General features: G+C 29.3%; 1 protein-coding gene across 5 annotated transcripts in view; it reads left to right on the forward strand.

Moving 5' to 3' along the window:
• Positions 1–211: 211 nt before the first annotated feature.
• Positions 212–9,328, forward strand: part of LOC107445918 (hypoxia-inducible factor 1-alpha) — a 220,060-nt gene continuing 210,943 nt past the window's right edge. For 2 of the 5 annotated variants that reach the window (XM_016060416.3, XM_071183495.1), the window contains exon 1: positions 277–567. The gene's annotated coding sequence lies outside the window, so the exon portion shown is untranslated. Of the gene's footprint in view, positions 568–9,328 lie in introns of all 5 variants that reach the window. The other 3 variants (XM_016060415.4, XM_071183493.1, XM_016060417.3) reach the window with 3 other exon arrangements.

Raw genomic sequence — 9,328 nt, forward strand, 5'->3', positions numbered from 1 at the left:
GAAATATATCTCCCGCCTTATAGCCTCCTCTTAATAGTATTTAACAATAATATTTTATCCATTAGAAATCCGCGGTAACAATTGAGATAATGCATAAACCCGGGAAATTTAATGCGCACTAAATAAGCTTATTTTGGGACTGGTATTGCGTCAGAGGTAGATGATGATTACATAACGAGTTTGAGAATTACTCGCCAAAAGACGCCAAGCAACCTTGTTCTCTTCGCCTCAGAGTGGTTGCCATGGCCACCGCGCCAAAAGGGAAACGATCTTCTGCAGTTACGCAAATCTCATAGTTGTTTCCAGCTATGCTCGGAGCGGGATGTGATGTGTTCCGATTTTAAAGTAATTTGATTTGTTTGGAAATTGTATGTTACCGATCTGAGTTCAAAGGAATACAAATATGTGTGACGTTTGAGTTCAATGTAAATGTTTATTGTGTAGACTAGTGTGTTGGATTCCTTAAAAATCTGAGAAATTATCTCCTCTATTTACATACAAGTCCAAATTATCAGAATCTGATGAATTCGATTTAATGATGAGAAAAATCCTCAGTAAATAGTTATCGTGAGTACACGTGTTTCTCTTCTCTCCTTTTATTTATTNCCCCCCCCCCCTTTTTTTTTTTTACATATGTAGACTTTTTCTCTTTTATTTATATCATGCTTTTATATTGAGTAAATAAAGTACAAAATTTTCCGTACTTTAGATATAGAAGTGTATTAATTATGTTTTTAGGAATCAAATGTTTTTAATACATGATATTAGTTAAATTGTGCATAATACTTATTAAACATTTTGATCAAATGTTTTTCGGTTTGTGAGATTTTTTTTTATGTAACTGTAAAGTTATAATAAACTATACTGCTTTATTTAAAAAGTTTACAGTAAAAATAATATATTTTATTTAGTTTTTGTTTATTATTTTTTTTTACCTTACTTTGGAAGCAGATGTTTTTATGGATTGAGATTATATTTCTTGCATGTAAAATAATTAGGGTAACGTCACAAATTTTGATTTTTGTCTTAAGTAAAAGCAGTTTAAGATTTTAAAAAATGTACTTTTTGTTTAATATTCTGCATTTGTTGTTTCATTGAAATTTCTCGATCTTTATCATAAATTTTATTGAGTACTAAGATAGTGTTCGCTCATAAATTTAACTTTTACGTTTTATTTTATTTCGCAATGCGTATAGCAAATGGAAGTTGTAACTTTGTCCTATGTTTTTGAGATTGTTTTCTTTATTATTTCGATTTATTAAGTTTCCATTCTATACATTGTAATTCTACATTCTATAAAAAAAAACATATATTCTATGAAGAGTGTTGGAAAATTAGGTACCGAAATTTCTCTGCTTACTTGGAACGTTTCTATCTTGTTACAGCTGTGTGGGTTAGACGTAGCAGTGCGCAGAACTTTTTACAACAAAAGAAAGTTGACAGTTTTTTTTAAAGGCAATTTTATTGTAAAGATATAAGTATTTTTAAAACAGGGCTAGAATTGTCTTAGTTTTTTATTTAAGTTTTAGTTGGAATGGCATAAATGATATAACTCTTGCTTCATTCAGTCTTGCCTTCAAATAATAAACGAAGTTGTGTTGCTAGTAATAAACTCTAAGTTTGATTACCCAATGTTTAAGTTTAAAAAGAATTATAAAAGAATAAGTCATACTTTTAATTTGTCTTACTATTTGCATAATTATTATGTGACGAATATTTTATGCTTGATAAATTCATTTATTTGTTTACTTTCAAATTTTAAAATCGATCGATTAAATTATTACAATCGGCAACATCTTTGCAAGATTATATTGGAAATACATCTAAAAGTACAATATAATCTCAGCAAATACTTTTTTAGTAAGAAAACAAACTTTTAGTTCTTAAATTTAAGAAAATTTTAGAAATTATGAATAACATTGCACATTGACGCATTTAATAGCAAAGGAAGGTTTAAAATCAGAAAAAAAAAACTTTTGCCAATTCTTATTTTTTATGATCGTTTTCTTTAATTGTTTATAATTTTTTTTTGAACTACATTGTATTGGTATTTTTGAATAAATTGCAGCATTTCAAGGGTTATAAATAATTGTACAGTAGTAGTAATTTCTTGTTTTTTAAATTTAGTATTTTGCCTTTCCTTTTTTTTTCTTTTATTGATAGAAGATGTGTCTGTCGAGTTTTCCCATAACTTCACAGTAAAAGATGTTTACGTGGAAATATTAATTATTACCAGAGCCCGGATTTTGATGACCTAAAAAATCTCAACTAATGCCCTTAAAAGGTGCAAAAAATGCCCTTAAAAAGTGCAAAAAATGCTCTAAAAATGCGAAAATTGCGTTAAAAGTGCCTTATGACATGACTTAAATAACGTAAAAATATTGAACTAAAGCAATGTTTTGCTCCTTAAAATTATCACGAGTCATTTCAAAAAATATGAAGCAATGCAATACTTGTTCTACGTTCATTAAAGTTTGAAAAATATGTTTTATATCCTAAAATAACAAAAAAAAAGGAAAATTTTCATTTTGTATAGAAACTATAATGAATATAACAACTTCGATCTCATAATATTACTAAATGTCAGAATTACATTGGATTATTAAATGTTTTTTGATATTTTGTAACGTAAACGAGCATCTCTTGTCTGAAAGTAAATTTTTATACCTGGAGAAGCTTCTTTCAACGTCTACTGATGTTATTGGTGCGTACTTGAAAAAGACGGTCTCACTTACTGACAATTCTTCTTCAATTTGAAAATATGTTGCTTCACCTGTTAATATCCTCGAGATTTTCTTCATTGTTTGGAAGCCAGTGTTCTTCTCCAAAAGTTTGTTCAATTTAGCTGTTACACTTTCCCCTTGCTTTTAGCAACACTTGACTCACTACGTCAATATAATTTACTGCATCGCAAAGTTCCAATTCTTGTTTCTCCAAGCTTGTAATTGTCGAGGACACAATAGCAAAGTTAGACTTGATAAATGCTAAGTTTCCTTCGATTTTATCAGAGGCCAACACGCTATCTTAATTGACGCAGCATCTTCTGAATCAAGACAAATCTTGCCTTTCATGTAATAAAAATGCCCCAAAAATCGGAAAAAATGAACAAAAAACTTAAATGCTTTAAAATGCAAAATACACCCCAAAATTAAAAAAAAAAAAAATGCCTTATAAATCTAAAAAAAGGCTCTATAGTAGAAAAAATGCAAATGTCATCAAAATCTGGGCCTTAATTATTACGATTAAGACTAAACTTGGTGTTACTTCTGAAAAAGAAACTAATTTCGAACACTTTGAATTGTTATTTTCTCTTATAGATATTATCTATTATGCATTTCTCTTAATAAAATAGAACTATTTTAGAAAAATATATTTGTTTCCTAATGTAATAAAATGCACAACCAAAATAATTACATTTTATAATTTTTGTTCCCTTTTATAATCATGAAACACAATCTTCAGGGAAAACAACAATAAATTCCAACTTTTATAATCATGAAACACAATCTTCAGAGAAAACAACAATAAATTCCAACTTTTAGGAATTAATTTTCAATTTCATAAGCAAAACCTTTCTTCTTTAATAAAATGCAACATCGAGACACATCAAAGTGTTGCATTGTAATAGTTTGTAAGTTATACAATAGTACTAAAAAAGTTTACTAATATTGCTGTTTTCTGGATATCGCACTAATCCCTGTAGGGGATCCCAATTTGACTTTTATTAAAATATTTTAAATACTATTTTTAAAACTGGAAAATAGTTTTAGGTGATATTCATATATAGAGTGAATATTTTTAAAATTTTTTGTGGGGTATATTTTAAAACCAAATATCTTAATTTTACAACCCGAAAGCACAAAATTTCAAGTAAAAAAAGCACTTTTATAAATTAGTTTTGCAAAATCTGGATTTTTTAAGTTTTTCTTTGAAGAAGGGTAATATTTTTTGAGATATATATTTTTATTTGTCGTTTTGTTTCATGATCAATGTCTGAAACTTCATAATCTCAAAAAAAAAAAAAAAAAGGAAAGAAAAATGGACGATTTTTACTTTTATAATCAGGACTTAAATCAGATGGGAGTGCATAGTAACACCGATTGTTTTAAATATAATACTTCAGTTCTTTAAGAGGCTGCTAAAATATTACTGTGAGCTTGGTTAAATAATTGTTTCATTTATATAACAATTTATGCTATGATTACTTTACGACTTTAGTACTCCCACTTACCAATCCTTTAACACCGCATTTGCTACAACGCACGGTTGTTTTTCCTTAAACGTATTAGTTTTATCTTTTCAATATTTTACTAAATACTGCCGTAAGGGAGTGTATTTGTGATTTCCTTTTGTAATTTTAATTGAAAAAGTTAAATGTATTTTCGTTTTCTGAAAATCAGTGGGATTTATTGAAATTTTTTCAGAGGATATAAACTTATCAGCCTTAAGGGGATAAGTACCTTTGTTTCTTGAGAAAGTCAGTAATTTTCTTATCATATTTTTAGCTTTGTATTTAGTTGTGCTGCTTGTTTCTTTCAAAAAAATATTTTTTTTTGCGATTTTACAAATTGAAAAGCGCGGAAAATAATTTCTGAAAAACTCTAAATGATATGATCAGCAGCGGCGATACAGGAGATAGAGCGTTCGCCTACCAATGAGGTGAACCGGGTTCGAATCCTACCGGTGGTTGGTCGATATGATTTCCGCATCCGGCTTGCACCGACCACAGTGCTGACGTGAAATATCCTTAATGGAAGACAGATCCTGGATAAGAGTCACATTCCCGTGAGGCTAATCGTGGGATGTGGGATATTTTCGTGGTTTTCCTCACCATATAACGCAAATGCGGGTTAGTTCCATCAAAAATTCTTCCACGAAGGAAAATTTCCCCCTCTACTTGATCCAGGAGTTCCCCTGTCTTTTGGATTGGGTTCAAAATTTCGAGGCTACGTAGTTGATCATCAAAAATTGGGTCGGCTGTTCAATTGTCGGTCCTGTCTGCTATACTGATGCTCTAAATAAAGGAACCAGATAAAAAATTTCACCTAATAAATTTCCTGTATCGGAGCAGTAGCGTAAAATAAAACATAATACTGATTAATTTTTAGTCGCGATGGCCCTGTGGTTAAGGCGCCGAACTTTAATTGTGAAGAACCGCGGTTTGATCCCCAGATTTCCCCGGGGTTCGACCCACCTTCATATCTGTACCGGCTTTTTTGGGGAGTAAAGGGAAATGGGTTTGGAATAGTACAGAGAGCTCTGTGTTCCAACAATTGAAAATTCGTAAAAGGAGGTTAAGCTTCATGAAGTCAGTAATTCTGAACGGACTTGAAAATATCTTAAAAAATGTTAGAAAAGTTGTATCAAATTTTAAAACTATTTTTAATGCTTTTTTCAAAAAAAGAAAATGAATGTTAACTTTGGAAACTTTAGCAAATTCGATCTTATAGTGTCTTGCTTAAGAAAATGTAATTTTAAAGTTATTATTGATTTATTGTAAACTTTTAAGATTCTTGATTGACGAATTTAGAAATTGTATCTTTCTGAGATGATTCTTTCTGAGATTTTGTTGTGATTATTATGTAGAAAAAGGATGTTCAAAAATTTCGTCGAACTTAGTATGAGTTTTATTTAAAGAACACAAATGTTAATGATTTATATAATGACATAGATGCTAATGATGTAGAAAACCTGTTTATTTAAACTATGAAGGGGTGTTTTTGAAGGGAGAAGGGGATCATTTCTTCTTCGTACCATGTGTTAAAAATATTTTTTAATAATAATAATAATTTCTAATGTTAATAATAATTGTTTCTAAAATATAACAGGTGGCGCTCTGCACAGTAATGTAAAAGGATTAATTGTATGCAGTTTTCCTCTATGGCACTGTACCATAAACATCGTGCCTTGTTTTTGTTGTTATAAATATATTATGTTAAAGGCGTTTGTAATACTCAAAAACCCCGAGATCATCGTATTTAACATTAGCGCACCAACCTGAGACTGAGAAATTGATAAAAGTGAGTGCCATTTGGTTTGAATAATCGATTCATTTGATGATTTAAAGAACAACAACAAAAAACAAAACTCTCTTTAGCAACTCGATTAATAACAAAAACAAGGAATAATGTTCATGGCACAGTGCCATAGAGAAAAACTGAATACAATTAATCCTTTTACATTACTGCGCAGAGCGCCACCTGTTATATTTTAGAAACAATTATTATTAACATTGAGAAATATTATTAACACCATACAGTCGTATCTTTTCTAAATATTTCATTTTAAATGTTGTATGTTGAATAATTTGTGGAGTAGAAATTACGTATCGTTTTGTTTTTTCTGAATTCTGTAATTCTGAGCTATTTTCAGTTGTGATCATGTTGTTACAAAATAGGTTTGGGTCGTCAATGCCTCTGATCAATAAAACGTAGATTTTTCGTCCTACTTACGGTAATGTGACTGTATTTGTTTAACATACGACATGAACATAATCCCTTGGTATACGTCAGTCTCCATTTTATTCAGTTAAGTATTTTGACTTCATGCAATCCATTCTTTTTTAACAAACTAGTTAATCCTTTGCATTTACAGCTGCTTTATCACGTGTTCCAACATATCTTTTTTATCGTGTCTCAAAAAACGTAGCTTGTCAACCGCTAATATTAAAAATAAACTATTGAAAAATAAACACATTTTTAAGCTTTTCAAGAAAAATAGTTTCCGTCAGTTCCGATGCCCAGTTGAAAAAACCTTTGTATTGTTATGTAACAACGCGGAATAAGTTTTAAAAATTTAACTTCAGAACGTGAGCACCATTCAAATGTTGCACTAAGTAAGTTTAAAAAAATGAGAATGTAATGCCAAAATACGTGATGAAATACCTGCATTATTCAAAGAGAATGTTGTGAATTAATTAAAACGTTATTAGTTTGAAATTTGTTAATTGAAAAAAAGAAAAATTCCATTATATTAAAATTAAAATATTAAAAAAAAAATCCTGATTAATTTTTTTCCCGCTTATTAAAATAGAACAAATCTAAAAAAAAAAAAAATGGACTGACCGTTTAAACTAAATAAAGTGTGTAAGTAAAATAAATTTAAAACTTTCTAAGACTTAATAAATTAAAAGTTCTACCTCAAATAAAATAATATTTCAAATATTCAAAAAGGAAGTCTGGTAAAGTCTGCAAGATTTTTTTTGGATACCGTGGAATTGGTAATTTTGCCACAGTTTAGTCACCCTTTTTCAAATAAAAATGCTATTGTTCGTTGAAGCTAATTCTGCAAAATGAAAAAAACAGGAGTTTTTTAAGAAGTGGTCGTTCTTTTTTTGACTAAACATCATTTTATCTGTAAATTTCTATCTTTTGTTTGCAAGGCCAAATAATTTTAAAAGCCTTTATTATAACCCATTGTGGATCTATGAAGTTTGTACTTATCTCTTGAGAAGAGCGTTTGTCCTCATTCGAAATTCACTAGGGGCGGGGGGCGGAAACATATATACTGAGCACTTAAACATAAATATTTCTTACAAATAAAGCTTTTCTTAAACCAATTCTGAATCGAATGGAACCAAATCCAAGTTTATAAGATTATTAGTTTAGAAGTTACTTTATGTTTCCTGGAAAAAGAACGTTTCTTAATATTTTGAACCCATTTACTTGTTTGACGTAGCGTAGCTATCAGATAATTGTTATATTGTTTGCTGTATAACCATGGAGAATTTTTTTGCTTATCTCAATCTACTTGTCTGATATTTCTATCTAGAATAAATGCGAGTTTACTTTCTATAAATTTTTTATGCTAAATGTAATGAAATCCAAAATTAAATTGATAGTACTATTCGACGTTTTAAGGGTTTTGTGCGTAAAAAGATCTATGCATAAAGTCAAAGCTTTTAGTTTCTAAATTGTTTGTTTCTTCGATTTGAGTTAAATCTCATATAATTCAGCATAAATAAATAAGAAGGAAACAGTGCATTACTTGGCTGGATAGCAATGTTAGATAAGTAAGTAGATATAAATAAGACAAAAATAGCAATTTTTATGCATAAAAACATTTCCAACTTTCTTAAATATAAATTTTTTTTCGACTTATATTTTATTTTAAATATAGATTCGGTCAATAAGAAGAAAAAAACTGAAGAAAAATACCTAATTTCTGTATCTATCATTGTTATAAGTGTAAATAGGCATAAGCCGAAATTCGTGCAATAAATTATTTGTCTGCATAACAATATCAGATAAATAAATATATGTCAAAACAGTAGTCTTTATAATTAAAAACGTGAAAACCTTTGTAATTAAAAAACAAGCAAACAAACCCTTATGGAATTGTATTTTATTTCAATCGATTCAGTATAAAAATTCACAGCAAACAGTGCCTTATTGATCTAGACATCATTGTTAAACCTGTAAATAGGTATAAAATAATATATATATTCTTTTTACATACAAGTCTAATACCCTTTCATACAACCCTTTCAATTTAAATTTGAATTCAGCGCAGTAAAATACCTTGAAAACAATACCTCACTGGTCTAGATAGCAATACAGTAGAACCCCGATTATCTGATACCTTCAGCAGATTTAATTCAGAAATTATAGGATATTCAATGACTTTTTCAAGTTGATTAAGTTTATAGCAATCAAACCATAAAGAAAATCTATCCGTCTATATTTTAGATTATATTTAGGTTAAGAACCTCATAGAACCTCAAGCTATCTAAGTCTAAATTTTCAAACGGTTTCCAGCTTTCTCCTAAATCATTTCCGTTTGAAGGTTTTTTCTTTTGTTTTATTATTCTGTTATGAAGAACGATACAATACAACGGGAAAAAAAATCCTCGCTACATATTTGTTTTCTGTTCAATTTCCGTTTTCCTGCAACCAGAGTTTATAACTCCTTACAAGAAAGGTAATGGAGTACACAACAATATTACCTGTAATAAAGATTAAAAAAAAAANAAAAAAAAAAAAAAAAAAAAAAAAAAAAATGCGTCGGAACGTAACGTCTGTCGGATAACCGAAGTGCCGTATAATCGAGCGTTAGACAATCGGGGTTCTACTGTACTTAAATTTCTCCCAGTGTTGATCCTCTGTTCAGACATTTTGTAAAAGGTCCGTTTTTGTAAAATTGTGAAAAAATTACTCGTAATTTGTGAATATAAAATAAACGTTAAGTCACATTCTTTCAACCAGGGTCCTGCTTTTGTGAATTTGTGCAAATAGGATCCTGTTATTGCAAAAAACTTTTTCAAGGAGTTTTTAAATTGTAAATCGATACAAGATTATGCTCAACACTGTAAAATTATAATAAAAAAAAA

Source organism: Parasteatoda tepidariorum, chromosome 7, assembly GCF_043381705.1.
Source record: "Parasteatoda tepidariorum isolate YZ-2023 chromosome 7, CAS_Ptep_4.0, whole genome shotgun sequence".
Taxonomy (NCBI): Eukaryota; Metazoa; Arthropoda; class Arachnida; order Araneae; family Theridiidae; genus Parasteatoda; species Parasteatoda tepidariorum.